Source organism: Salmo salar, unplaced genomic scaffold (assembly GCF_965601325.2).
Source record: "Salmo salar unplaced genomic scaffold, fSalSal1 ptg000293l, whole genome shotgun sequence".
In the NCBI taxonomy this organism is placed as follows: domain Eukaryota; kingdom Metazoa; phylum Chordata; class Actinopteri; order Salmoniformes; family Salmonidae; genus Salmo; species Salmo salar.
The window spans coordinates 1,745,001-1,767,500 of record NW_027675346.1 but is presented as its reverse complement, the minus strand read 5'-3'; the positions used below and the strand labels follow the sequence as shown (position 1 = coordinate 1,767,500).

At 43.8% G+C, this 22,500-nt stretch overlaps 64 non-coding genes across 64 annotated transcripts; all 64 read right to left on the bottom strand.

Annotated features, from left to right (window-relative positions):
• Window positions 1–103: 103 nt before the first annotated feature.
• LOC145874917 (5S ribosomal RNA) lies at window positions 104–222 on the bottom strand. Its single transcript, XR_014390551.1, has one exon. It is a non-coding gene; the product is annotated as a 5S ribosomal RNA (ribosomal RNA).
• Window positions 223–631: 409 nt separating this feature from the next.
• Window positions 632–750, bottom strand: LOC145869400 (5S ribosomal RNA). Its single transcript, XR_014385396.1, has one exon. It is a non-coding gene; the product is annotated as a 5S ribosomal RNA (ribosomal RNA).
• Window positions 751–889: 139 nt separating this feature from the next.
• Window positions 890–1,008, bottom strand: LOC145872973 (5S ribosomal RNA). The gene has a single exon (XR_014388604.1). It is a non-coding gene; the product is annotated as a 5S ribosomal RNA (ribosomal RNA).
• Window positions 1,009–1,417: 409 nt separating this feature from the next.
• On the bottom strand, window positions 1,418–1,536 carry LOC145872972 (5S ribosomal RNA). Its single transcript, XR_014388603.1, has one exon. It is a non-coding gene; the product is annotated as a 5S ribosomal RNA (ribosomal RNA).
• A 139-nt stretch (window positions 1,537–1,675) lies between these two features.
• Window positions 1,676–1,794, bottom strand: LOC145872971 (5S ribosomal RNA). The gene has a single exon (XR_014388602.1). It is a non-coding gene; the product is annotated as a 5S ribosomal RNA (ribosomal RNA).
• A 409-nt stretch (window positions 1,795–2,203) lies between these two features.
• On the bottom strand, window positions 2,204–2,322 carry LOC145872970 (5S ribosomal RNA). Its single transcript, XR_014388601.1, has one exon. It is a non-coding gene; the product is annotated as a 5S ribosomal RNA (ribosomal RNA).
• A 139-nt stretch (window positions 2,323–2,461) lies between these two features.
• LOC145872968 (5S ribosomal RNA) lies at window positions 2,462–2,580 on the bottom strand. The gene has a single exon (XR_014388599.1). It is a non-coding gene; the product is annotated as a 5S ribosomal RNA (ribosomal RNA).
• A 409-nt stretch (window positions 2,581–2,989) lies between these two features.
• LOC145872967 (5S ribosomal RNA) lies at window positions 2,990–3,108 on the bottom strand. The gene has a single exon (XR_014388598.1). It is a non-coding gene; the product is annotated as a 5S ribosomal RNA (ribosomal RNA).
• Window positions 3,109–3,247: 139 nt separating this feature from the next.
• Window positions 3,248–3,366, bottom strand: LOC145868664 (5S ribosomal RNA). Its single transcript, XR_014384660.1, has one exon. It is a non-coding gene; the product is annotated as a 5S ribosomal RNA (ribosomal RNA).
• A 139-nt stretch (window positions 3,367–3,505) lies between these two features.
• LOC145872966 (5S ribosomal RNA) lies at window positions 3,506–3,624 on the bottom strand. The gene has a single exon (XR_014388597.1). It is a non-coding gene; the product is annotated as a 5S ribosomal RNA (ribosomal RNA).
• Window positions 3,625–4,033: 409 nt separating this feature from the next.
• Window positions 4,034–4,152, bottom strand: LOC145872965 (5S ribosomal RNA). Its single transcript, XR_014388596.1, has one exon. It is a non-coding gene; the product is annotated as a 5S ribosomal RNA (ribosomal RNA).
• A 139-nt stretch (window positions 4,153–4,291) lies between these two features.
• Window positions 4,292–4,410, bottom strand: LOC145868542 (5S ribosomal RNA). Its single transcript, XR_014384538.1, has one exon. It is a non-coding gene; the product is annotated as a 5S ribosomal RNA (ribosomal RNA).
• A 409-nt stretch (window positions 4,411–4,819) lies between these two features.
• LOC145875343 (5S ribosomal RNA) lies at window positions 4,820–4,938 on the bottom strand. Its single transcript, XR_014390979.1, has one exon. It is a non-coding gene; the product is annotated as a 5S ribosomal RNA (ribosomal RNA).
• A 139-nt stretch (window positions 4,939–5,077) lies between these two features.
• LOC145872964 (5S ribosomal RNA) lies at window positions 5,078–5,196 on the bottom strand. The gene has a single exon (XR_014388595.1). It is a non-coding gene; the product is annotated as a 5S ribosomal RNA (ribosomal RNA).
• A 139-nt stretch (window positions 5,197–5,335) lies between these two features.
• Window positions 5,336–5,454, bottom strand: LOC145872963 (5S ribosomal RNA). Its single transcript, XR_014388594.1, has one exon. It is a non-coding gene; the product is annotated as a 5S ribosomal RNA (ribosomal RNA).
• A 409-nt stretch (window positions 5,455–5,863) lies between these two features.
• LOC145875541 (5S ribosomal RNA) lies at window positions 5,864–5,982 on the bottom strand. Its single transcript, XR_014391177.1, has one exon. It is a non-coding gene; the product is annotated as a 5S ribosomal RNA (ribosomal RNA).
• Window positions 5,983–6,121: 139 nt separating this feature from the next.
• On the bottom strand, window positions 6,122–6,240 carry LOC145872962 (5S ribosomal RNA). Its single transcript, XR_014388593.1, has one exon. It is a non-coding gene; the product is annotated as a 5S ribosomal RNA (ribosomal RNA).
• A 409-nt stretch (window positions 6,241–6,649) lies between these two features.
• Window positions 6,650–6,768, bottom strand: LOC145872961 (5S ribosomal RNA). The gene has a single exon (XR_014388592.1). It is a non-coding gene; the product is annotated as a 5S ribosomal RNA (ribosomal RNA).
• A 139-nt stretch (window positions 6,769–6,907) lies between these two features.
• LOC145872960 (5S ribosomal RNA) lies at window positions 6,908–7,026 on the bottom strand. Its single transcript, XR_014388591.1, has one exon. It is a non-coding gene; the product is annotated as a 5S ribosomal RNA (ribosomal RNA).
• A 409-nt stretch (window positions 7,027–7,435) lies between these two features.
• Window positions 7,436–7,554, bottom strand: LOC145872959 (5S ribosomal RNA). Its single transcript, XR_014388590.1, has one exon. It is a non-coding gene; the product is annotated as a 5S ribosomal RNA (ribosomal RNA).
• Window positions 7,555–7,693: 139 nt separating this feature from the next.
• On the bottom strand, window positions 7,694–7,812 carry LOC145872957 (5S ribosomal RNA). Its single transcript, XR_014388588.1, has one exon. It is a non-coding gene; the product is annotated as a 5S ribosomal RNA (ribosomal RNA).
• Window positions 7,813–8,221: 409 nt separating this feature from the next.
• LOC145872956 (5S ribosomal RNA) lies at window positions 8,222–8,340 on the bottom strand. Its single transcript, XR_014388587.1, has one exon. It is a non-coding gene; the product is annotated as a 5S ribosomal RNA (ribosomal RNA).
• A 139-nt stretch (window positions 8,341–8,479) lies between these two features.
• Window positions 8,480–8,598, bottom strand: LOC145872955 (5S ribosomal RNA). The gene has a single exon (XR_014388586.1). It is a non-coding gene; the product is annotated as a 5S ribosomal RNA (ribosomal RNA).
• A 139-nt stretch (window positions 8,599–8,737) lies between these two features.
• Window positions 8,738–8,856, bottom strand: LOC145872954 (5S ribosomal RNA). The gene has a single exon (XR_014388585.1). It is a non-coding gene; the product is annotated as a 5S ribosomal RNA (ribosomal RNA).
• Window positions 8,857–8,995: 139 nt separating this feature from the next.
• LOC145872953 (5S ribosomal RNA) lies at window positions 8,996–9,114 on the bottom strand. Its single transcript, XR_014388584.1, has one exon. It is a non-coding gene; the product is annotated as a 5S ribosomal RNA (ribosomal RNA).
• A 409-nt stretch (window positions 9,115–9,523) lies between these two features.
• On the bottom strand, window positions 9,524–9,642 carry LOC145872952 (5S ribosomal RNA). Its single transcript, XR_014388583.1, has one exon. It is a non-coding gene; the product is annotated as a 5S ribosomal RNA (ribosomal RNA).
• Window positions 9,643–9,781: 139 nt separating this feature from the next.
• LOC145868025 (5S ribosomal RNA) lies at window positions 9,782–9,900 on the bottom strand. The gene has a single exon (XR_014384018.1). It is a non-coding gene; the product is annotated as a 5S ribosomal RNA (ribosomal RNA).
• Window positions 9,901–10,309: 409 nt separating this feature from the next.
• On the bottom strand, window positions 10,310–10,428 carry LOC145872951 (5S ribosomal RNA). The gene has a single exon (XR_014388582.1). It is a non-coding gene; the product is annotated as a 5S ribosomal RNA (ribosomal RNA).
• Window positions 10,429–10,567: 139 nt separating this feature from the next.
• Window positions 10,568–10,686, bottom strand: LOC145872950 (5S ribosomal RNA). The gene has a single exon (XR_014388581.1). It is a non-coding gene; the product is annotated as a 5S ribosomal RNA (ribosomal RNA).
• A 139-nt stretch (window positions 10,687–10,825) lies between these two features.
• On the bottom strand, window positions 10,826–10,944 carry LOC145872949 (5S ribosomal RNA). The gene has a single exon (XR_014388580.1). It is a non-coding gene; the product is annotated as a 5S ribosomal RNA (ribosomal RNA).
• A 139-nt stretch (window positions 10,945–11,083) lies between these two features.
• LOC145872948 (5S ribosomal RNA) lies at window positions 11,084–11,202 on the bottom strand. The gene has a single exon (XR_014388579.1). It is a non-coding gene; the product is annotated as a 5S ribosomal RNA (ribosomal RNA).
• Window positions 11,203–11,611: 409 nt separating this feature from the next.
• Window positions 11,612–11,730, bottom strand: LOC145872946 (5S ribosomal RNA). Its single transcript, XR_014388577.1, has one exon. It is a non-coding gene; the product is annotated as a 5S ribosomal RNA (ribosomal RNA).
• Window positions 11,731–11,869: 139 nt separating this feature from the next.
• LOC145868744 (5S ribosomal RNA) lies at window positions 11,870–11,988 on the bottom strand. The gene has a single exon (XR_014384740.1). It is a non-coding gene; the product is annotated as a 5S ribosomal RNA (ribosomal RNA).
• Window positions 11,989–12,397: 409 nt separating this feature from the next.
• LOC145872945 (5S ribosomal RNA) lies at window positions 12,398–12,516 on the bottom strand. Its single transcript, XR_014388576.1, has one exon. It is a non-coding gene; the product is annotated as a 5S ribosomal RNA (ribosomal RNA).
• A 139-nt stretch (window positions 12,517–12,655) lies between these two features.
• Window positions 12,656–12,774, bottom strand: LOC145872944 (5S ribosomal RNA). The gene has a single exon (XR_014388575.1). It is a non-coding gene; the product is annotated as a 5S ribosomal RNA (ribosomal RNA).
• A 139-nt stretch (window positions 12,775–12,913) lies between these two features.
• LOC145872943 (5S ribosomal RNA) lies at window positions 12,914–13,032 on the bottom strand. The gene has a single exon (XR_014388574.1). It is a non-coding gene; the product is annotated as a 5S ribosomal RNA (ribosomal RNA).
• A 139-nt stretch (window positions 13,033–13,171) lies between these two features.
• On the bottom strand, window positions 13,172–13,290 carry LOC145868024 (5S ribosomal RNA). The gene has a single exon (XR_014384017.1). It is a non-coding gene; the product is annotated as a 5S ribosomal RNA (ribosomal RNA).
• Window positions 13,291–13,699: 409 nt separating this feature from the next.
• Window positions 13,700–13,818, bottom strand: LOC145872942 (5S ribosomal RNA). The gene has a single exon (XR_014388573.1). It is a non-coding gene; the product is annotated as a 5S ribosomal RNA (ribosomal RNA).
• A 139-nt stretch (window positions 13,819–13,957) lies between these two features.
• On the bottom strand, window positions 13,958–14,076 carry LOC145872941 (5S ribosomal RNA). Its single transcript, XR_014388572.1, has one exon. It is a non-coding gene; the product is annotated as a 5S ribosomal RNA (ribosomal RNA).
• A 139-nt stretch (window positions 14,077–14,215) lies between these two features.
• Window positions 14,216–14,334, bottom strand: LOC145872940 (5S ribosomal RNA). Its single transcript, XR_014388571.1, has one exon. It is a non-coding gene; the product is annotated as a 5S ribosomal RNA (ribosomal RNA).
• A 139-nt stretch (window positions 14,335–14,473) lies between these two features.
• Window positions 14,474–14,592, bottom strand: LOC145872939 (5S ribosomal RNA). The gene has a single exon (XR_014388570.1). It is a non-coding gene; the product is annotated as a 5S ribosomal RNA (ribosomal RNA).
• Window positions 14,593–14,731: 139 nt separating this feature from the next.
• Window positions 14,732–14,850, bottom strand: LOC145872938 (5S ribosomal RNA). The gene has a single exon (XR_014388569.1). It is a non-coding gene; the product is annotated as a 5S ribosomal RNA (ribosomal RNA).
• Window positions 14,851–15,259: 409 nt separating this feature from the next.
• On the bottom strand, window positions 15,260–15,378 carry LOC145872937 (5S ribosomal RNA). The gene has a single exon (XR_014388568.1). It is a non-coding gene; the product is annotated as a 5S ribosomal RNA (ribosomal RNA).
• Window positions 15,379–15,517: 139 nt separating this feature from the next.
• Window positions 15,518–15,636, bottom strand: LOC145872935 (5S ribosomal RNA). Its single transcript, XR_014388566.1, has one exon. It is a non-coding gene; the product is annotated as a 5S ribosomal RNA (ribosomal RNA).
• A 409-nt stretch (window positions 15,637–16,045) lies between these two features.
• Window positions 16,046–16,164, bottom strand: LOC145872934 (5S ribosomal RNA). Its single transcript, XR_014388565.1, has one exon. It is a non-coding gene; the product is annotated as a 5S ribosomal RNA (ribosomal RNA).
• Window positions 16,165–16,303: 139 nt separating this feature from the next.
• Window positions 16,304–16,422, bottom strand: LOC145872933 (5S ribosomal RNA). Its single transcript, XR_014388564.1, has one exon. It is a non-coding gene; the product is annotated as a 5S ribosomal RNA (ribosomal RNA).
• A 139-nt stretch (window positions 16,423–16,561) lies between these two features.
• LOC145872932 (5S ribosomal RNA) lies at window positions 16,562–16,680 on the bottom strand. Its single transcript, XR_014388563.1, has one exon. It is a non-coding gene; the product is annotated as a 5S ribosomal RNA (ribosomal RNA).
• A 139-nt stretch (window positions 16,681–16,819) lies between these two features.
• On the bottom strand, window positions 16,820–16,938 carry LOC145872931 (5S ribosomal RNA). The gene has a single exon (XR_014388562.1). It is a non-coding gene; the product is annotated as a 5S ribosomal RNA (ribosomal RNA).
• Window positions 16,939–17,347: 409 nt separating this feature from the next.
• On the bottom strand, window positions 17,348–17,466 carry LOC145872929 (5S ribosomal RNA). The gene has a single exon (XR_014388560.1). It is a non-coding gene; the product is annotated as a 5S ribosomal RNA (ribosomal RNA).
• Window positions 17,467–17,605: 139 nt separating this feature from the next.
• LOC145872928 (5S ribosomal RNA) lies at window positions 17,606–17,724 on the bottom strand. Its single transcript, XR_014388559.1, has one exon. It is a non-coding gene; the product is annotated as a 5S ribosomal RNA (ribosomal RNA).
• A 139-nt stretch (window positions 17,725–17,863) lies between these two features.
• Window positions 17,864–17,982, bottom strand: LOC145872927 (5S ribosomal RNA). The gene has a single exon (XR_014388558.1). It is a non-coding gene; the product is annotated as a 5S ribosomal RNA (ribosomal RNA).
• Window positions 17,983–18,121: 139 nt separating this feature from the next.
• On the bottom strand, window positions 18,122–18,240 carry LOC145872926 (5S ribosomal RNA). Its single transcript, XR_014388557.1, has one exon. It is a non-coding gene; the product is annotated as a 5S ribosomal RNA (ribosomal RNA).
• A 139-nt stretch (window positions 18,241–18,379) lies between these two features.
• LOC145872925 (5S ribosomal RNA) lies at window positions 18,380–18,498 on the bottom strand. The gene has a single exon (XR_014388556.1). It is a non-coding gene; the product is annotated as a 5S ribosomal RNA (ribosomal RNA).
• A 139-nt stretch (window positions 18,499–18,637) lies between these two features.
• LOC145872923 (5S ribosomal RNA) lies at window positions 18,638–18,756 on the bottom strand. Its single transcript, XR_014388554.1, has one exon. It is a non-coding gene; the product is annotated as a 5S ribosomal RNA (ribosomal RNA).
• A 409-nt stretch (window positions 18,757–19,165) lies between these two features.
• On the bottom strand, window positions 19,166–19,284 carry LOC145872922 (5S ribosomal RNA). The gene has a single exon (XR_014388553.1). It is a non-coding gene; the product is annotated as a 5S ribosomal RNA (ribosomal RNA).
• A 139-nt stretch (window positions 19,285–19,423) lies between these two features.
• LOC145872921 (5S ribosomal RNA) lies at window positions 19,424–19,542 on the bottom strand. Its single transcript, XR_014388552.1, has one exon. It is a non-coding gene; the product is annotated as a 5S ribosomal RNA (ribosomal RNA).
• A 409-nt stretch (window positions 19,543–19,951) lies between these two features.
• LOC145872920 (5S ribosomal RNA) lies at window positions 19,952–20,070 on the bottom strand. Its single transcript, XR_014388551.1, has one exon. It is a non-coding gene; the product is annotated as a 5S ribosomal RNA (ribosomal RNA).
• Window positions 20,071–20,209: 139 nt separating this feature from the next.
• LOC145872919 (5S ribosomal RNA) lies at window positions 20,210–20,328 on the bottom strand. Its single transcript, XR_014388550.1, has one exon. It is a non-coding gene; the product is annotated as a 5S ribosomal RNA (ribosomal RNA).
• A 139-nt stretch (window positions 20,329–20,467) lies between these two features.
• On the bottom strand, window positions 20,468–20,586 carry LOC145872918 (5S ribosomal RNA). The gene has a single exon (XR_014388549.1). It is a non-coding gene; the product is annotated as a 5S ribosomal RNA (ribosomal RNA).
• A 139-nt stretch (window positions 20,587–20,725) lies between these two features.
• Window positions 20,726–20,844, bottom strand: LOC145872917 (5S ribosomal RNA). The gene has a single exon (XR_014388548.1). It is a non-coding gene; the product is annotated as a 5S ribosomal RNA (ribosomal RNA).
• Window positions 20,845–21,253: 409 nt separating this feature from the next.
• On the bottom strand, window positions 21,254–21,372 carry LOC145872916 (5S ribosomal RNA). The gene has a single exon (XR_014388547.1). It is a non-coding gene; the product is annotated as a 5S ribosomal RNA (ribosomal RNA).
• A 139-nt stretch (window positions 21,373–21,511) lies between these two features.
• Window positions 21,512–21,630, bottom strand: LOC145872915 (5S ribosomal RNA). Its single transcript, XR_014388546.1, has one exon. It is a non-coding gene; the product is annotated as a 5S ribosomal RNA (ribosomal RNA).
• A 409-nt stretch (window positions 21,631–22,039) lies between these two features.
• Window positions 22,040–22,158, bottom strand: LOC145868073 (5S ribosomal RNA). The gene has a single exon (XR_014384067.1). It is a non-coding gene; the product is annotated as a 5S ribosomal RNA (ribosomal RNA).
• A 139-nt stretch (window positions 22,159–22,297) lies between these two features.
• Window positions 22,298–22,416, bottom strand: LOC145875017 (5S ribosomal RNA). Its single transcript, XR_014390651.1, has one exon. It is a non-coding gene; the product is annotated as a 5S ribosomal RNA (ribosomal RNA).
• Window positions 22,417–22,500: the final 84 nt, after the last annotated feature.

Genomic DNA, 22,500 nt, shown 5'->3' with positions numbered 1-22,500 from the left:
GTGAGTCTGATAAAACAGACATTTAGTCAATTCATCATTAAATGCTTAATACAAGGCAGTGTTGCTGATGAAATAGTGCAAGAGCACACCCTCGTGGACAAAATGCTTACAGCACCTGGTATTCCCAGGCGGTCTCCCATCCAAGTACTAACCAGGCCCGACCCTGCTTAGCTTCCGAGATCAGACGAGATCGGGGGTACCCAGGCTGGTATGGCCGTAAGCGAGAAACAATCTCTTGCTACAACATATATAGTCAAAGTGAGTGTGATAAACAGACATTGCATTTTCACCAATTAGATAAGCAGCTTGAACTTTGTGTCACTGAAAAAGTAGAAGAAATTACAAACACTGTTCCCATCACTTTTTAGCACAGGTAGTTGGATAAAATACAAACTTTATTTCCTTTCATCATTTGAACAGGGCAAAGGAGCACAAAGCACACACAAGCTGCATTCAGCAACAATATTCTTGTTTGTCTTATAAATACAAGGCAGATGCTAATTGAAAACACAAGGAAATTTGATCCTATTAAAAAGGCAGGAAGCTGCATTTAGTCAATTCATCATTAAATGCTTACTACAAGGCAGTGTTGCTGATGAAATAGTGCAGGGGCACACCCTCGTGGACAAAGTGCTTACAGCACCTGGTATTCCCAGGCGGTCTCCCATCCAAGTACTAACCAGGCCGGACCCTGCTTAGCTTCCGAGATCAGACGAGATCGGGCGTACCCAGGCTGGTATGGCCGTAAGCGAGAAACAATCTCTTGCTACAACATATATAGTCAAAGTGAGTCTGATAAAACAGACATTTAGTCAATTCATCATTAAATGCTTAATACAAGGCAGTGTTGCTGATGAAATAGTGCAAGAGCACACCCTCGTGGACAAAATGCTTACAGCACCTGGTATTCCCAGGCGGTCTCCCATCCAAGTACTAACCAGGCCCGACCCTGCTTAGCTTCCGAGATCAGACGAGATCGGGCGTACCCAGGCTGGTATGGCCGTAAGCGAGAAACAATCTCTTGCTACAACATATATAGTAAAAGTGAGGGTGATAAACAGACATTGCATTTTCACCAATTAGATAAGCAGCTTGAACTTTGTGTCACTGAAAAAGTAGAAGAAATTACAAACACTGTTCCCATCACTTTTTAGCACAGGTAGTTGGATAAAATACAAACTTTATTTCCTTTCATCATTTGAACAGGGCAAAGGAGCACAAAGCACACACAAGCTGCATTCAGCAACAATATTCTTGTTTGTCTTATAAATACAAGGCAGATGCTAATTGAAAACACAAGGAAATTTGATCCTATTAAAAAGGCAGGAAGCTGCATTTAGTCAATTCATCATTAAATGCTTACTACAAGGCAGTGTTGCTGATGAAATAGTGCAGGGGCACACCCTCGTGGACAAAATGCTTACAGCACCTGGTATTCCCAGGCGGTCTCCCATCCAAGTACTAACCAGGCCCGACCCTGCTTAGCTTCCGAGATCAGACGAGATCGGGCGTACCCAGGCTGGTATGGCCGTAAGCGAGAAACAATCTCTTGCTACAACATATATAGTCAAAGTGAGTCTGATAAAACAGACATTTAGTCAATTCATCATTAAATGCTTAATACAAGGCAGTGTTGCTGATGAAATAGTGCAAGAGCACACCCTCGTGGACAAAATGCTTACAGCACCTGGTATTCCCAGGCGGTCTCCCATCCAAGTACTAACCAGGCCCGACCCTGCTTAGCTTCCGAGATCAGACGAGATCGGGCGTACCCAGGCTGGTATGGCCGTAAGCGAGAAACAATCTCTTGCTACAACATATATAGTCAAAGTGAGTGTGATAAACAGACATTGCATTTTCACCAATTAGATAAGCAGCTTGAACTTTGTGTCACTGAAAAAGTAGAAGAAATTACAAACACTGTTCCCATCACTTTTTAGCACAGGTAGTTGGATAAAATACAAACTTTATTTCCTTTCATCATTTGAACAGGGCAAAGGAGCACAAAGCACACACAAGCTGCATTCAGCAACAATATTCTTGTTTGTCTTATAAATACAAGGCAGATGCTAATTGAAAACACAAGGAAATTTGATCCTATTAAAAAGGCAGGAAGCTGCATTTAGTCAATTCATCATTAAATGCTTACTACAAGGCAGTGTTGCTGATGAAATAGTGCAGGGGCACACCCTCGTGGACAAAATGCTTACAGCACCTGGTATTCCCAGGCGGTCTCCCATCCAAGTACTAACCAGGCCCGACCCTGCTTAGCTTCCGAGATCAGACGAGATCGGGCGTACCCAGGCTGGTATGGCCGTAAGCGAGAAACAATCTCTTGCTACAACATATATAGTCAAAGTGAGTCTGATAAAACAGACATTTAGTCAATTCATCATTAAATGCTTAATACAAGGCAGTGTTGCTGATGAAATAGTGCAAGAGCACACCCTCGTGGACAAAATGCTTACAGCACCTGGTATTCCCAGGCGGTCTCCCATCCAAGTACTAACCAGGCCCGACCCTGCTTAGCTTCCGAGATCAGACGAGATCGGGCGTACCCAGGCTGGTATGGCCGTAAGCGAGAAACAATCTCTTGCTACAACATATATAGTCAAAGTGAGTGTGATAAACAGACATTGCATTTTCACCAATTAGATAAGCAGCTTGAACTTTGTGTCACTGAAAAAGTAGAAGAAATTACAAACACTGTTCCCATCACTTTTTAGCACAGGTAGTTGGATAAAATACAAACTTTATTTCCTTTCATCATTTGAACAGGGCAAAGGAGCACAAAGCACACACAAGCTGCATTCAGCAACAATATTCTTGTTTGTCTTATAAATACAAGGCAGATGCTAATTGAAAACACAAGGAAATTTGATCCTATTAAAAAGGCAGGAAGCTGCATTTAGTCAATTCATCATTAAATGCTTACTACAAGGCAGTGTTGCTGATGAAATAGTGCAGGGGCACACCCTCGTGGACAAAATGCTTACAGCACCTGGTATTCCCAGGCGGTCTCCCATCCAAGTACTAACCAGGCCCGACCCTGCTTAGCTTCCGAGATCAGACGAGATCGGGCGTACCCAGGCTGGTATGGCCGTAAGCGAGAAACAATCTCTTGCTACAACATATATAGTCAAAGTGAGTCTGATAAAACAGACATTTAGTCAATTCATCATTAAATGCTTAATACAAGGCAGTGTTGCTGATGAAATAGTGCAAGAGCACACCCTCGTGGACAAAATGCTTACAGCACCTGGTATTCCCAGGCGGTCTCCCATCCAAGTACTAACCAGGCCCGACCCTGCTGAGCTTCCGAGATCAGACGAGATCGGGCGTACCCAGGCTGGTATGGCCGTAAGCGAGAAACAATCTCTTGCTACAACATATATAGTCAAAGTGAGTCTGATAAAACAGACATTTAGTCAATTCATCATTAAATGCTTAATACAAGGCAGTGTTGCTGATGAAATAGTGCAAGAGCACACCCTCGTGGACAAAATGCTTACAGCACCTGGTATTCCCAGGCGGTCTCCCATCCAAGTACTAACCAGGCCCGACCCTGCTTAGCTTCCGAGATCAGACGAGATCGGGCGTACCCAGGCTGGTATGGCCGTAAGCGAGAAACAATCTCTTGCTACAACATATATAGTCAAAGTGAGTGTGATAAACAGACATTGCATTTTCACCAATTAGATAAGCAGCTTGAACTTTGTGTCACTGAAAAAGTAGAAGAAATTACAAACACTGTTCCCATCACTTTTTACCACAGGTAGTTGGATAAAATACAAACTTTATTTCCTTTCATCATTTGAACAGGGCAAAGGAGCACAAAGCACACACAAGCTGCATTCAGCAACAATATTCTTGTTTGTCTTATAAATACAAGGCAGATGCTAATTGAAAACACAAGGAAATTTGATCCTATTAAAAAGGCAGGAAGCTGCATTTAGTCAATTCATCATTAAATGCTTACTACAAGGCAGTGTTGCTGATGAAATAGTGCAGGGGCACACCCTCGTGGACAAAATGCTTACAGCACCTGGTATTCCCAGGCGGTCTCCCATCCAAGTACTAACCAGGCCCGACCCTGCTTAGCTTCCGAGATCAGACGAGATCGGGCGTACCCAGGCTGGTATGGCCGTAAGCGAGAAACAATCTCTTGCTACAACATATATAGTCAAAGTGAGTCTGATAAAACAGACATTTAGTCAATTCATCATTAAATGCTTAATACAAGGCAGTGTTGCTGATGAAATAGTGCAAGAGCACACCCTCGTGGACAAAATGCTTACAGCACCTGGTATTCCCAGGCGGTCTCCCATCCAAGTACTAACCAGGGCCGACCCTGCTTAGCTTCCGAGATCAGACGAGATCGGGCGTACCCAGGCTGGTATGGCCGTAAGCGAGAAACAATCTCTTGCTACAACATATATAGTCAAAGTGAGTGTGATAAACAGACATTGCATTTTCACCAATTAGATAAGCAGCTTGAACTTTGTGTCACTGAAAAAGTAGAAGAAATTACAAACACTGTTCCCATCACTTTTTAGCACAGGTAGTTGGATAAAATACAAACTTTATTTCCTTTCATCATTTGAACAGGGCAAAGGAGCACAAAGCACACACAAGCTGCATTCAGCAACAATATTCTTGTTTGTCTTATAAATACAAGGCAGATGCTAATTGAAAACACAAGGAAATTTGATCCTATTAAAAAGGCAGGAAGCTGCATTTAGTCAATTCATCATTAAATGCTTACTACAAGGCAGTGTTGCTGATGAAATAGTGCAGGGGCACACCCTCGTGGACAAAATGCTTACAGCACCTGGTATTCCCAGGCGGTCTCCCATCCAAGTACTAACCAGGCCCGACCCTGCTTAGCTTCCGAGATCAGACGAGATCGGGCATACCCAGGCTGGTATGGCCGTAAGCGAGAAACAATCTCTTGCTACAACATATATAGTCAAAGTGAGTCTGATAAAACAGACATTTAGTCAATTCATCATTAAATGCTTAATACAAGGCAGTGTTGCTGATGAAATAGTGCAAGAGCACACCCTCGTGGACAAAATGCTTACAGCACCTGGTATTCCCAGGCGGTCTCCCATCCAAGTACTAACCAGGCCCGACCCTGCTTAGCTTCCGAGATCAGACGAGATCGGGCGTACCCAGGCTGGTATGGCCGTAAGCGAGAAACAATCTCTTGCTACAACATATATAGTCAAAGTGAGTCTGATAAAACAGACATTTAGTCAATTCATCATTAAATGCTTAATACAAGGCAGTGTTGCTGATGAAATAGTGCAAGAGCACACCCTCGTGGACAAAATGCTTACAGCACCTGGTATTCCCAGGCGGTCTCCCATCCAAGTACTAACCAGGCCCGACCCTGCTTAGCTTCCGAGATCAGACGAGATCGGGCGTACCCAGGCTGGTATGGCCGTAAGCGAGAAACAATCTCTTGCTACAACATATATAGTCAAAGTGAGTGTGATAAACAGACATTGCATTTTCACCAATTAGATAAGCAGCTTGAACTTTGTGTCACTGAAAAAGTAGAAGAAATTACAAACACTGTTCCCATCACTTTTTAGCACAGGTAGTTGGATAAAATACAAACTTTATTTCCTTTCATCATTTGAACAGGGCAAAGGAGCACAAAGCACACACAAGCTGCATTCAGCAACAATATTCTTGTTTGTCTTATAAATACAAGGCAGATGCTAATTGAAAACACAAGGAAATTTGATCCTATTAAAAAGGCAGGAAGCTGCATTTAGTCAATTCATCATTAAATGCTTACTACAAGGCAGTGTTGCTGATGAAATAGTGCAGGGGCACACCCTCGTGGACAAAATGCTTACAGCACCTGGTATTCCCAGGCGGTCTCCCATCCAAGTACTAACCAGGCCCGACCCTGCTTAGCTTCCGAGATCAGACGAGATCAGGCGTACCCAGGCTGGTATGGCCGTAAGCGAGAAACAATCTCTTGCTACAACATATATAGTCAAAGTGAGTCTGATAAAACAGACATTTAGTCAATTCATCATTAAATGCTTAATACAAGGCAGTGTTGCTGATGAAATAGTGCAAGAGCACACCCTCGTGGACAAAATGCTTACAGCACCTGGTATTCCCAGGCGGTCTCCCATCCAAGTACTAACCAGGCCCGACCCTGCTTAGCTTCCGAGATCAGACGAGATCGGGCGTACCCAGGCTGGTATGGCCGTAAGCGAGAAACAATCTCTTGCTACAACATATATAGTCAAAGTGAGTGTGATAAACAGACATTGCATTTTCACCAATTAGATAAGCAGCTTGAACTTTGTGTCACTGAAAAAGTAGAAGAAATTACAAACACTGTTCCCATCACTTTTTACCACAGGTAGTTGGATAAAATACAAACTTTATTTCCTTTCATCATTTGAACAGGGCAAAGGAGCACAAAGCACACACAAGCTGCATTCAGCAACAATATTCTTGTTTGTCTTATAAATACAAGGCAGATGCTAATTGAAAACACAAGGAAATTTGATCCTATTAAAAAGGCAGGAAGCTGCATTTAGTCAATTCATCATTAAATGCTTACTACAAGGCAGTGTTGCTGATGAAATAGTGCAGGGGCACACCCTCGTGGACAAAATGCTTACAGCACCTGGTATTCCCAGGCGGTCTCCCATCCAAGTACTAACCAGGCCCGACCCTGCTTAGCTTCCGAGATCAGACGAGATCGGGCGTACCCAGGCTGGTATGGCCGTAAGCGAGAAACAATCTCTTGCTACAACATATATAGTCAAAGTGAGTCTGATAAAACAGACATTTAGTCAATTCATCATTAAATGCTTAATACAAGGCAGTGTTGCTGATGAAATAGTGCAAGAGCACACCCTCGTGGACAAAATGCTTACAGCACCTGGTATTCCCAGGCGGTCTCCCATCCAAGTACTAACCAGGCCCGACCCTGCTTAGCTTCCGAGATCAGACGAGATCGGGCGTACCCAGGCTGGTATGGCCGTAAGCGAGAAACAATCTCTTGCTACAACATATATAGTCAAAGTGAGTGTGATAAACAGACATTGCATTTTCACCAATTAGATAAGCAGCTTGAACTTTGTGTCACTGAAAAAGTAGAAGAAATTACAAACACTGTTCCCATCACTTTTTAGCACAGGTAGTTGGATAAAATACAAACTTTATTTCCTTTCATCATTTGAACAGGGCAAAGGAGCACAAAGCACACACAAGCTGCATTCAGCAACAATATTCTTGTTTGTCTTATAAATACAAGGCAGATGCTAATTGAAAACACAAGGAAATTTGATCCTATTAAAAAGGCAGGAAGCTGCATTTAGTCAATTCATCATTAAATGCTTACTACAAGGCAGTGTTGCTGATGAAATAGTGCAGGGGCACACCCTCGTGGACAAAATGCTTACAGCACCTGGTATTCCCAGGCGGTCTCCCATCCAAGTACTAACCAGGCCCGACCCTGCTTAGCTTCCGAGATCAGACGAGATCGGGCGTACCCAGGCTGGTATGGCCGTAAGCGAGAAACAATCTCTTGCTACAACATATATAGTCAAAGTGAGTCTGATAAAACAGACATTTAGTCAATTCATCATTAAATGCTTAATTCCAGGCAGTGTTGCTGATGAAATAGTGCAAGAGCACACCCTCGTGGACAAAATGCTTACAGCACCTGGTATTCCCAGGCGGTCTCCCATCCAAGTACTAACCAGGCCCGACCCTGCTTAGCTTCCGAGATCAGACGAGATCGGGCGTACCCAGGCTGGTATGGCCGTAAGCGAGAAACAATCTCTTGCTACAACATATATAGTCAAAGTGAGTGTGATAAACAGACATTGCATTTTCACCAATTAGATAAGCAGCTTGAACTTTGTGTCACTGAAAAAGTAGAAGAAATTACAAACACTGTTCCCATCACTTTTTACCACAGGTAGTTGGATAAAATACAAACTTTATTTCCTTTCATCATTTGAACAGGGCAAAGGAGCACAAAGCACACACAAGCTGCATTCAGCAACAATATTCTTGTTTGTCTTATAAATACAAGGCAGATGCTAATTGAAAACACAAGGAAATTTGATCCTATTAAAAAGGCAGGAAGCTGCATTTAGTCAATTCATCATTAAATGCTTACTACAAGGCAGTGTTGCTGATGAAATAGTGCAGGGGCACACCCTCGTGGACAAAATGCTTACAGCACCTGGTATTCCCAGGCGGTCTCCCATCCAAGTACTAACCAGGCCCGACCCTGCTTAGCTTCCGAGATCAGACGAGATCGGGCGTACCCAGGCTGGTATGGCCGTAAGCGAGAAACAATCTCTTGCTACAACATATATAGTCAAAGTGAGTCTGATAAAACAGACATTTAGTCAATTCATCATTAAATGCTTAATTCCAGGCAGTGTTGCTGATGAAATAGTGCAAGAGCACACCCTCGTGGACAAAATGCTTACAGCACCTGGTATTCCCAGGCGGTCTCCCATCCAAGTACTAACCAGGCCCGACCCTGCTTAGCTTCCGAGATCAGACGAGATCGGGCGTACCCAGGCTGGTATGGCCGTAAGCGAGAAACAATCTCTTGCTACAACATATATAGTCAAAGTGAGTCTGATAAAACAGACATTTAGTCAATTCATCATTAAATGCTTAATACAAGGCAGTGTTGCTGATGAAATAGTGCAAGAGCACACCCTCGTGGACAAAATGCTTACAGCACCTGGTATTCCCAGGCGGTCTCCCATCCAAGTACTAACCAGGCCCGACCCTGCTTAGCTTCCGAGATCAGACGAGATCGGGCGTACCCAGGCTGGTATGGCCGTAAGCGAGAAACAATCTCTTGCTACAACATATATAGTCAAAGTGAGTCTGATAAAACAGACATTTAGTCAATTCATCATTAAATGCTTAATACAAGGCAGTGTTGCTGATGAAATAGTGCAAGAGCACACCCTCGTGGACAAAATGCTTACAGCACCTGGTATTCCCAGGCGGTCTCCCATCCAAGTACTAACCAGGCCCGACCCTGCTTAGCTTCCGAGATCAGACGAGATCGGGCGTACCCAGGCTGGTATGGCCGTAAGCGAGAAACAATCTCTTGCTACAACATATATAGTCAAAGTGAGTGTGATAAACAGACATTGCATTTTCACCAATTAGATAAGCAGCTTGAACTTTGTGTCACTGAAAAAGTAGAAGAAATTACAAACACTGTTCCCATCACTTTTTAGCACAGGTAGTTGGATAAAATACAAACTTTATTTCCTTTCATCATTTGAACAGGGCAAAGGAGCACAAAGCACACACAAGCTGCATTCAGCAACAATATTCTTGTTTGTCTTATAAATACAAGGCAGATGCTAATTGAAAACACAAGGAAATTTGATCCTATTAAAAAGGCAGGAAGCTGCATTTAGTCAATTCATCATTAAATGCTTACTACAAGGCAGTGTTGCTGATGAAATAGTGCAGGGGCACACCCTCGTGGACAAAATGCTTACAGCACCTGGTATTCCCAGGCGGTCTCCCATCCAAGTACTAACCAGGCCCGACCCTGCTTAGCTTCCGAGATCAGACGAGATCGGGCGTACCCAGGCTGGTATGGCCGTAAGCGAGAAACAATCTCTTGCTACAACATATATAGTCAAAGTGAGTCTGATAAAACAGACATTTAGTCAATTCATCATTAAATGCTTAATACAAGGCAGTGTTGCTGATGAAATAGTGCAAGAGCACACCCTCGTGGACAAAATGCTTACAGCACCTGGTATTCCCAGGCGGTCTCCCATCCAAGTACTAACCAGGACCGACCCTGCTTAGCTTCCGAGATCAGACGAGATCGGGCGTACCCAGGCTGGTATGGCCGTAAGCGAGAAACAATCTCTTGCTACAACATATATAGTCAAAGTGAGTGTGATAAACAGACATTGCATTTTCACCAATTAGATAAGCAGCTTGAACTTTGTGTCACTGAAAAAGTAGAAGAAATTACAAACACTGTTCCCATCACTTTTTAGCACAGGTAGTTGGATAAAATACAAACTTTATTTCCTTTCATCATTTGAACAGGGCAAAGGAGCACAAAGCACACACAAGCTGCATTCAGCAACAATATTCTTGTTTGTCTTATAAATACAAGGCAGATGCTAATTGAAAACACAAGGAAATTTGATCCTATTAAAAAGGCAGGAAGCTGCATTTAGTCAATTCATCATTAAATGCTTACTACAAGGCAGTGTTGCTGATGAAATAGTGCAGGGGCACACCCTCGTGGACAAAATGCTTACAGCACCTGGTATTCCCAGGCGGTCTCCCATCCAAGTACTAACCAGGCCCGACCCTGCTTAGCTTCCGAGATCAGACGAGATCGGGCGTACCCAGGCTGGTATGGCCGTAAGCGAGAAACAATCTCTTGCTACAACATATATAGTCAAAGTGAGTCTGATAAAACAGACATTTAGTCAATTCATCATTAAATGCTTAATACAAGGCAGTGTTGCTGATGAAATAGTGCAAGAGCACACCCTCGTGGACAAAATGCTTACAGCACCTGGTATTCCCAGGCGGTCTCCCATCCAAGTACTAACCAGGCCCGACCCTGCTTAGCTTCCGAGATCAGACGAGATCGGGCGTACCCAGGCTGGTATGGCCGTAAGCGAGAAACAATCTCTTGCTACAACATATATAGTCAAAGTGAGTCTGATAAAACAGACATTTAGTCAATTCATCATTAAATGCTTAATACAAGGCAGTGTTGCTGATGAAATAGTGCAAGAGCACACCCTCGTGGACAAAATGCTTACAGCACCTGGTATTCCCAGGCGGTCTCCCATCCAAGTACTAACCAGGCCCGACCCTGCTTAGCTTCCGAGATCAGACGAGATCGGGCGTACCCAGGCTGGTATGGCCGTAAGCGAGAAACAATCTCTTGCTACAACATATATAGTCAAAGTGAGTCTGATAAAACAGACATTTAGTCAATTCATCATTAAATGCTTAATTCCAGGCAGTGTTGCTGATGAAATAGTGCAAGAGCACACCCTCGTGGACAAAATGCTTACAGCACCTGGTATTCCCAGGCGGTCTCCCATCCAAGTACTAACCAGGCCCGACCCTGCTTAGCTTCCGAGATCAGACGAGATCGGGCGTACCCAGGCTGGTATGGCCGTAAGCGAGAAACAATCTCTTGCTACAACATATATAGTCAAAGTGAGTGTGATAAACAGACATTGCATTTTCACCAATTAGATAAGCAGCTTGAACTTTGTGTCACTGAAAAAGTAGAAGAAATTACAAACACTGTTCCCATCACTTTTTAGCACAGGTAGTTGGATAAAATACAAACTTTATTTCCTTTCATCATTTGAACAGGGCAAAGGAGCACAAAGCACACACAAGCTGCATTCAGCAACAATATTCTTGTTTGTCTTATAAATACAAGGCAGATGCTAATTGAAAACACAAGGAAATTTGATCCTATTAAAAAGGCAGGAAGCTGCATTTAGTCAATTCATCATTAAATGCTTACTACAAGGCAGTGTTGCTGATGAAATAGTGCAGGGGCACACCCTCGTGGACAAAATGCTTACAGCACCTGGTATTCCCAGGCGGTCTCCCATCCAAGTACTAACCAGGCCCGACCCTGCTTAGCTTCCGAGATCAGACGAGATCGGGCGTACCCAGGCTGGTATGGCCGTAAGCGAGAAACAATCTCTTGCTACAACATATATAGTCAAAGTGAGTCTGATAAAACAGACATTTAGTCAATTCATCATTAAATGCTTAATACAAGGCAGTGTTGCTGATGAAATAGTGCAAGAGCACACCCTCGTGGACAAAATGCTTACAGCACCTGGTATTCCCAGGCGGTCTCCCATCCAAGTACTAACCAGGCCCGACCCTGCCTAGCTTCCGAGATCAGACGAGATCGGGCGTACCCAGGCTGGTATGGCCGTAAGCGAGAAACAATCTCTTGCGACAACATATATAGTCAAAGTGAGTGTGATAAACAGACATTGCATTTTCACCAATTAGATAAGCAGCTTGAACTTTGTGTCACTGAAAAAGTAGAAGAAATTACAAACACTGTTCCCATCACTTTTTAGCACAGGTAGTTGGATAAAATACAAACTTTATTTCCTTTCATCATTTGAACAGGGCAAAGGAGCACAAAGCACACACAAGCTGCATTCAGCAACAATATTCTTGTTTGTCTTATAAATACAAGGCAGATGCTAATTGAAAACACACGGAAATTTGATCCTATTAAAAAGGCAGGAAGCTGCATTTAGTCAATTCATCATTAAATGCTTACTACAAGGCAGTGTTGCTGATGAAATAGTGCAGGGGCACACCCTCGTGGACAAAATGCTTACAGCACCTGGTATTCCCAGGCGGTCTCCCATCCAAGTACTAACCAGGCCCGACCCTGCTTAGCTTCCGAGATCAGACGAGATCGGGCGTACCCAGGCTGGTATGGCCGTAAGCGAGAAACAATCTCTTGCTACAACATATATAGTCAAAGTGAGTCTGATAAAACAGACATTTAGTCAATTCATCATTAAATGCTTAATACAAGGCAGTGTTGCTGATGAAATAGTGCAAGAGCACACCCTCGTGGACAAAATGCTTACAGCACCTGGTATTCCCAGGCGGTCTCCCATCCAAGTACTAACCAGGCCCGACCCTGCTTAGCTTCCGAGATCAGACGAGATCGGGCGTACCCAGGCTGGTATGGCCGTAAGCGAGAAACAATCTCTTGCTACAACATATATAGTCAAAGTGAGTCTGATAAAACAGACATTTAGTCAATTCATCATTAAATGCTTAATACAAGGCAGTGTTGCTGATGAAATAGTGCAAGAGCACACCCTCGTGGACAAAATGCTTACAGCACCTGGTATTCCCAGGCGGTCTCCCATCCAAGTACTAACCAGGCCCGACCCTGCTTAGCTTCCGAGATCAGACGAGATCGGGCGTACCCAGGCTGGTATGGCCGTAAGCGAGAAACAATCTCTTGCTACAACATATATAGTCAAAGTGAGTCTGATAAAACAGACATTTAGTCAATTCATCATTAAACGCTTAATACAAGGCAGTGTTGCTGATGAAATAGTGCAAGAGCACACCCTCGTGGACAAAATGCTTACAGCACCTGGTATTCCCAGGCGGTCTCCCATCCAAGTACTAACCAGGACCGACCCTGCTTAGCTTCCGAGATCAGACGAGATCGGGCGTACCCAGGCTGGTATGGCCGTAAGCGAGAAACAATCTCTTGCTACAACATATATAGTCAAAGTGAGTGTGATAAACAGACATTGCATTTTCACCAATTAGATAAGCAGCTTGAACTTTGTGTCACTGAAAAAGTAGAAGAAATTACAAACACTGTTCCCATCACTTTTTACCACAGGTAGTTGGATAAAATACAAACTTTATTTCCTTTCATCATTTGAACAGGGCAAAGGAGCACAAAGCACACACAAGCTGCATTCAGCAACAATATTCTTGTTTGTCTTATAAATACAAGGCAGATGCTAATTGAAAACACAAGGAAATTTGATCCTATTAAAAAGGCAGGAAGCTGCATTTAGTCAATTCATCATTAAATGCTTACTACAAGGCAGTGTTGCTGATGAAATAGTGCAGGGGCACACCCTCGTGGACAAAATGCTTACAGCACCTGGTATTCCCAGGCGGTCTCCCATCCAAGTACTAACCAGGCCCGACCCTGCTTAGCTTCCGAGATCAGACGAGATCGGGCGTACCCAGGCTGGTATGGCCGTAAGCGAGAAACAATCTCTTGCTACAACATATATAGTCAAAGTGAGTCTGATAAAACAGACATTTAGTCAATTCATCATTAAATGCTTAATACAAGGCAGTGTTGCTGATGAAATAGTGCAAGAGCACACCCTCGTGGACAAAATGCTTACAGCACCTGGTATTCCCAGGCGGTCTCCCATCCAAGTACTAACCAGGCCCGACCCTGCTTAGCTTCCGAGATCAGACGAGATCGGGCGTACCCAGGCTGGTATGGCCGTAAGCGAGAAACAATCTCTTGCTACAACATATATAGTCAAAGTGAGTCTGATAAAACAGACATTTAGTCAATTCATCATTAAATGCTTAATACAAGGCAGTGTTGCTGATGAAATAGTGCAAGAGCACACCCTCGTGGACAAAATGCTTACAGCACCTGGTATTCCCAGGCGGTCTCCCATCCAAGTACTAACCAGGCCCGACCCTGCTTAGCTTCCGAGATCAGACGAGATCGGGCGTACCCAGGCTGGTATGGCCGTAAGCGAGAAACAATCTCTTGCTACAACATATATAGTCAAAGTGAGTCTGATAAAACAGACATTTAGTCAATTCATCATTAAATGCTTAATACAAGGCAGTGTTGCTGATGAAATAGTGCAAGAGCACACCCTCGTGGACAAAATGCTTACAGCACCTGGTATTCCCAGGCGGTCTCCCATCCAAGTACTAACCAGGCCCGACCCTGCTTAGCTTCCGAGATCAGACGAGATCGGGCGTACCCAGGCTGGTATGGCCGTAAGCGAGAAACAATCTCTTGCTACAACATATATAGTCAAAGTGAGTCTGATAAAACAGACATTTAGTCAATTCATCATTAAATGCTTAATACAAGGCAGTGTTGCTGATGAAATAGTGCAAGAGCACACCCTCGTGGACAAAATGCTTACAGCACCTGGTATTCCCAGGCGGTCTCCCATCCAAGTACTAACCAGGCCCGACCCTGCTTAGCTTCCGAGATCAGACGAGATCGGGCGTACCCAGGCTGGTATGGCCGTAAGCGAGAAACAATCTCTTGCTACAACATATATAGTCAAAGTGAGTGTGATAAACAGACATTGCATTTTCACCAATTAGATAAGCAGCTTGAACTTTGTGTCACTGAAAAAGTAGAAGAAATTACAAACACTGTTCCCATCACTTTTTACCACAGGTAGTTGGATAAAATACAAACTTTATTTCCTTTCATCATTTGAACAGGGCAAAGGAGCACAAAGCACACACAAGCTGCATTCAGCAACAATATTCTTGTTTGTCTTATAAATACAAGGCAGATGCTAATTGAAAACACAAGGAAATTTGATCCTATTAAAAAGGCAGGAAGCTGCATTTAGTCAATTCATCATTAAATGCTTACTACAAGGCAGTGTTGCTGATGAAATAGTGCAGGGGCACACCCTCGTGGACAAAATGCTTACAGCACCTGGTATTCCCAGGCGGTCTCCCATCCAAGTACTAACCAGGCCCGACCCTGCTTAGCTTCCGAGATCAGACGAGATCGGGCGTACCCAGGCTGGTATGGCCGTAAGCGAGAAACAATCTCTTGCTACAACATATATAGTCAAAGTGAGTCTGATAAAACAGACATTTAGTCAATTCATCATTAAATGCTTAATACAAGGCAGTGTTGCTGATGAAATAGTGCAAGAGCACACCCTCGTGGACAAAATGCTTACAGCACCTGGTATTCCCAGGCGGTCTCCCATCCAAGTACTAACCAGGCCCGACCCTGCTTAGCTTCCGAGATCAGACGAGATCGGGCGTACCCAGGCTGGTATGGCCGTAAGCGAGAAACAATCTCTTGCTACAACATATATAGTCAAAGTGAGTGTGATAAACAGACATTGCATTTTCATCAATTAGATAAGCAGCTTGAACTTTGTGTCACTGAAAAAGTAGAAGAAATTACAAACACTGTTCCCATCACTTTTTAGCACAGGTAGTTGGATAAAATACAAACTTTATTTCCTTTCATCATTTGAACAGGGCAAAGGAGCACAAAGCACACACAAGCTGCATTCAGCAACAATATTCTTGTTTGTCTTATAAATACAAGGCAGATGCTAATTGAAAACACAAGGAAATTTGATCCTATTAAAAAAGCAGGAAGCTGCATTTAGTCAATTCATCATTAAATGCTTACTACAAGGCAGTGTTGCTGATGAAATAGTGCAGGGGCACACCCTCGTGGACAAAATGCTTACAGCACCTGGTATTCCCAGGCGGTCTCCCATCCAAGTACTAACCAGGCCCGACCCTGCTTAGCTTCCGAGATCAGACGAGATCGGGCGTACCCAGGCTGGTATGGCCGTAAGCGAGAAACAATCTCTTGCTACAACATATATAGTCAAAGTGAGTCTGATAAAACAGACATTTAGTCAATTCATCATTAAATGCTTAATACAAGGCAGTGTTGCTGATGAAATAGTGCAAGAGCACACCCTCGTGGACAAAATGCTTACAGCACCTGGTATTCCCAGGCGGTCTCCCATCCAAGTACTAACCAGGCCCGACCCTGCTTAGCTTCCGAGATCAGACGAGATCGGGCGTACCCAGGCTGGTATGGCCGTAAGCGAGAAACAATCTCTTGCTACAACATATATAGTCAAAGTGAGTCTGATAAAACAGACATTTAGTCAATTCATCATTAAATGCTTAATACAAGGCAGTGTTGCTGATGAAATAGTGCAAGAGCACACCCTCGTGGACAAAATGCTTACAGCACCTGGTATTCCCAGGCGGTCTCCCATCCAAGTACTAACCAGGCCCGACCCTGCTTAGCTTCCGAGATCAGACGAGATCGGGCGTACCCAGGCTGGTATGGCCGTAAGCGAGAAACAATCTCTTGCTACAACATATATAGTCAAAGTGAGTCTGATAAAACAGACATTTAGTCAATTCATCATTAAATGCTTAATACAAGGCAGTGTTGCTGATGAAATAGTGCAAGAGCACACCCTCGTGGACAAAATGCTTACAGCACCTGGTATTCCCAGGCGGTCTCCCATCCAAGTACTAACCAGGCCCGACCCTGCTTAGCTTCCGAGATCAGACGAGATCGGGCGTACCCAGGCTGGTATGGCCGTAAGCGAGAAACAATCTCTTGCTACAACATATATAGTCAAAGTGAGTGTGATAAACAGACATTGCATTTTCACCAATTAGATAAGCAGCTTGAACTTTGTGTCACTGAAAAAGTAGAAGAAATTACAAACACTGTTCCCATCACTTTTTAGCACAGGTAGTTGGAGAAATTACAAACTTTAGTTCCTTTCATCATTTGAACAGGGCAAAGGAGCACAAAGCACACACAAGCTGCATTCAGCAACAATATTCTTGTTTGTCTTATAAATACAAGGCAGATGCTAATTGAAAACACAAGGAAATTTGATCCTATTAAAAAGGCAGGAAGCTGCATTTAGTCAATTCATCATTAAATGCTTACTACAAGGCAGTGTTGCTGATGAAATAGTGCAGGGGCACACCCTCGTGGACAAAATGCTTACAGCACCTGGTATTCCCAGGCGGTCTCCCATCCAAGTACTAACCAGGCCCGACCCTGCTTAGCTTCCGAGATCAGACGAGATCGGGCGTACCCAGGCTGGTATGGCCGTAAGCGAGAAACAATCTCTTGCTACAACATATATAGTCAAAGTGAGTCTGATAAAACAGACATTTAGTCAATTCATCATTAAATGCTTAATACAAGGCAGTGTTGCTGATGAAATAGTGCAAGAGCACACCCTCGTGGACAAAATGCTTACAGCACCTGGTATTCCCAGGCGGTCTCCCATCCAAGTACTAACCAGGCCCGACCCTGCTTAGCTTCCGAGATCAGACGAGATCGGGCGTACCCAGGCTGGTATGGCCGTAAGCGAGAAACAATCTCTTGCTACAACATATATAGTCAAAGTGAGTCTGATAAAACAGACATTTAGTCAATTCATCATTAAATGCTTAATACAAGGCAGTGTTGCTGATGAAATAGTGCAAGAGCACACCCTCGTGGACAAAATGCTTACAGCACCTGGTATTCCCAGGCGGTCTCCCATCCAAGTACTAACCAGGCCCGACCCTGCTTAGCTTCCGAGATCAGACGAGATCGGGCGTACCCAGGCTGGTATGGCCGTAAGCGAGAAACAATCTCTTGCTACAACATATATAGTCAAAGTGAGTCTGATAAAACAGACATTTAGTCAATTCATCATTAAATGCTTAATACAAGGCAGTGTTGCTGATGAAATAGTGCAAGAGCACACCCTCGTGGACAAAATGCTTACAGCACCTGGTATTCCCAGGCGGTCTCCCATCCAAGTACTAACCAGGCCCGACCCTGCTTAGCTTCCGAGATCAGACGAGATCGGGCGTACCCAGGCTGGTATGGCCGTAAGCGAGAAACAATCTCTTGCTACAACATATATAGTCAAAGTGAGTCTGATAAAACAGACATTTAGTCAATTCATCATTAAATGCTTAATACAAGGCAGTGTTGCTGATGAAATAGTGCAAGAGCACACCCTCGTGGACAAAATGCTTACAGCACCTGGTATTCCCAGGCGGTCTCCCATCCAAGTACTAACCAGGCCCGACCCTGCTTAGCTTCCGAGATCAGACGAGATCGGGCGTACCCAGGCTGGTATGGCCGTAAGCGAGAAACAATCTCTTGCTACAACATATATAGTCAAAGTGAGTCTGATAAAACAGACATTTAGTCAATTCATCATTAAATGCTTAATACAAGGCAGTGTTGCTGATGAAATAGTGCAAGAGCACACCCTCGTGGACAAAATGCTTACAGCACCTGGTATTCCCAGGCGGTCTCCCATCCAAGTACTAACCAGGCCCGACCCTGCTTAGCTTCCGAGATCAGACGAGATCGGGCGTACCCAGGCTGGTATGGCCGTAAGCGAGAAACAATCTCTTGCTACAACATATATAGTCAAAGTGAGTGTGATAAACAGACATTGCATTTTCACCAATTAGATAAGCAGCTTGAACTTTGTGTCACTGAAAAAGTAGAAGAAATTACAAACACTGTTCCCATCACTTTTTACCACAGGTAGTTGGATAAAATACAAACTTTATTTCCTTTCATCATTTGAACAGGGCAAAGGAGCACAAAGCACACACAAGCTGCATTCAGCAACAATATTCTTGTTTGTCTTATAAATACAAGGCAGATGCTAATTGAAAACACAAGGAAATTTGATCCTATTAAAAAGGCAGGAAGCTGCATTTAGTCAATTCATCATTAAATGCTTACTACAAGGCAGTGTTGCTGATGAAATAGTGCAGGGGCACACCCTCGTGGACAAAATGCTTACAGCACCTGGTATTCCCAGGCGGTCTCCCATCCAAGTACTAACCAGGCCCGACCCTGCTTAGCTTCCGAGATCAGACGAGATCGGGCGTACCCAGGCTGGTATGGCCGTAAGCGAGAAACAATCTCTTGCTACAACATATATAGTCAAAGTGAGTCTGATAAAACAGACATTTAGTCAATTCATCATTAAATGCTTAATACAAGGCAGTGTTGCTGATGAAATAGTGCAAGAGCACACCCTCGTGGACAAAATGCTTACAGCACCTGGTATTCCCAGGCGGTCTCCCATCCAAGTACTAACCAGGCCCGACCCTGCTTAGCTTCCGAGATCAGACGAGATCGGGCGTACCCAGGCTGGTATGGCCGTAAGCGAGAAACAATCTCTTGCTACAACATATATAGTCAAAGTGAGTGTGATAAACAGACATTGCATTTTCATCAATTAGATAAGCAGCTTGAACTTTGTGTCACTGAAAAAGTAGAAGAAATTACAAACACTGTTCCCATCACTTTTTAGCACAGGTAGTTGGATAAAATACAAACTTTATTTCCTTTCATCATTTGAACAGGGCAAAGGAGCACAAAGCACACACAAGCTGCATTCAGCAACAATATTCTTGTTTGTCTTATAAATACAAGGCAGATGCTAATTGAAAACACAAGGAAATTTGATCCTATTAAAAAAGCAGGAAGCTGCATTTAGTCAATTCATCATTAAATGCTTACTACAAGGCAGTGTTGCTGATGAAATAGTGCAGGGGCACACCCTCGTGGACAAAATGCTTACAGCACCTGGTATTCCCAGGCGGTCTCCCATCCAAGTACTAACCAGGCCCGACCCTGCTTAGCTTCCGAGATCAGACGAGATCGGGCGTACCCAGGCTGGTATGGCCGTAAGCGAGAAACAATCTCTTGCTACAACATATATAGTCAAAGTGAGTCTGATAAAACAGACATTTAGTCAATTCATCATTAAATGCTTAATACAAGGCAGTGTTGCTGATGAAATAGTGCAAGAGCACACCCTCGTGGACAAAATGCTTACAGCACCTGGTATTCCCAGGCGGTCTCCCATCCAAGTACTAACCAGGCCCGACCCTGCTTAGCTTCCGAGATCAGACGAGATCGGGCGTACCCAGGCTGGTATGGCCGTAAGCGAGAAACAATCTCTTGCTACAACATATATAGTCAAAGTGAGTCTGATAAAACAGACATTTAGTCAATTCATCATTAAATGCTTAATACAAGGCAGTGTTGCTGATGAAATAGTGCAAGAGCACACCCTCGTGGACAAAATGCTTACAGCACCTGGTATTCCCAGGCGGTCTCCCATCCAAGTACTAACCAGGCCCGACCCTGCTTAGCTTCCGAGATCAGACGAGATCGGGCGTACCCAGGCTGGTATGGCCGTAAGCGAGAAACAATCTCTTGCTACAACATATATAGTCAAAGTGAGTCTGATAAAACAGACATTTAGTCAATTCATCATTAAATGCTTAATACAAGGCAGTGTTGCTGATGAAATAGTGCAAGAGCACACCCTCGTGGACAAAATGCTTACAGCACCTGGTATTCCCAGGCGGTCTCCCATCCAAGTACTAACCAGGCCCGACCCTGCTTAGCTTCCGAGATCAGACGAGATCGGGCGTACCCAGGCTGGTATGGCCGTAAGCGAGAAACAATCTCTTGCTACAACATATATAGTCAAAGTGAGTGTGATAAACAGACATTGCATTTTCACCAATTAGATAAGCAGCTTGAACTTTGTGTCACTGAAAAAGTAGAAGAAATTACAAACACTGTTCCCATCACTTTTTAGCACAGGTAGTTGGAGAAATTACAAACTTTAGTTCCTTTCATCATTTGAACAGGGCAAAGGAGCACAAAGCACACACAAGCTGCATTCAGCAACAATATTCTTGTTTGTCTTATAAATACAAGGCAGATGCTAATTGAAAACACAAGGAAATTTGATCCTATTAAAAAGGCAGGAAGCTGCATTTAGTCAATTCATCATTAAATGCTTACTACAAGGCAGTGTTGCTGATGAAATAGTGCAGGGGCACACCCTCGTGGACAAAATGCTTACAGCACCTGGTATTCCCAGGCGGTCTCCCATCCAAGTACTAACCAGGCCCGACCCTGCTTAGCTTCCGAGATCAGACGAGATCGGGCGTACCCAGGCTGGTATGGCCGTAAGCGAGAAACAATCTCTTGCTACAACATATATAGTCAAAGTGAGTCTGATAAAACAGACATTTAGTCAATTCATCATTAAATGCTTAATACAAGGCAGTGTTGCTGATGAAATAGTGCAAGAGCACACCCTCGTGGACAAAATGCTTACAGCACCTGGTATTCCCAGGCGGTCTCCCATCCAAGTACTAACCAGGCCCGACCCTGCTTAGCTTCCGAGATCAGACGAGATCGGGCGTACCCAGGCTGGTATGGCCGTAAGCGAGAAACAATCTCTTGCTACAACATATATAGTCAAAGTGAGTGTGATAAACAGACATTGCATTTTCACCAATTAGATAAGCAGCTTGAACTTTGTGTCACTGAAAAAGTAGAAGAAATTACAAACACTGTTCCCATCACTTTTTAGCACAGGTAGTTGGATAAAATACAAACTTTATTTCCTTTCATCATTTGAACAGGGCAAAGGAGCACAAAGCACACACAAGCTGCATTCAGCAACAATATTCTTGTTTGTCTTATAAATACAAGGCAGATGCTAATTGAAAACACAAGGAAATTTGATCCTATTAAAAAGGCAGGAAGCTGCATTTAGTCAATTCATCATTAAATGCTTACTACAAGGCAGTGTTGCTGATGAAATAGTGCAGGGGCACACCCTCGTGGACAAAATCCTTACAGCACCTGGTATTCCCAGGCGGTCTCCCATCCAAGTACTAACCAGGCCCGACCCTGCTTAGCTTCCGAGATCAGACGAGATCGGGCGTACCCAGGCTGGTATGGCCGTAAGCGAGAAACAATCTCTTGCTACAACATATATAGTCAAAGTGAGTCTGATAAAACAGACATTTAGTCAATTCATCATTAAATGCTTAATACAAGGCAGTGTTGCTGATGAAATAGTGCAAGAGCACACCCTCGTGGACAAAATGCTTACAGCACCTGGTATTCCCAGGCGGTCTCCCATCCAAGTACTAACCAGGCCCGACCCTGCTTAGCTTCCGAGATCAGACGAGATCGGGCGTACCCAGGCTGGTATGGCCATAAGCGAGAAACAATCTCTTGCTACAACATATATAGTCAAAGTGAGTGTGATAAACAGACATTGCATTTTCACCAATTAGATAAGCAGC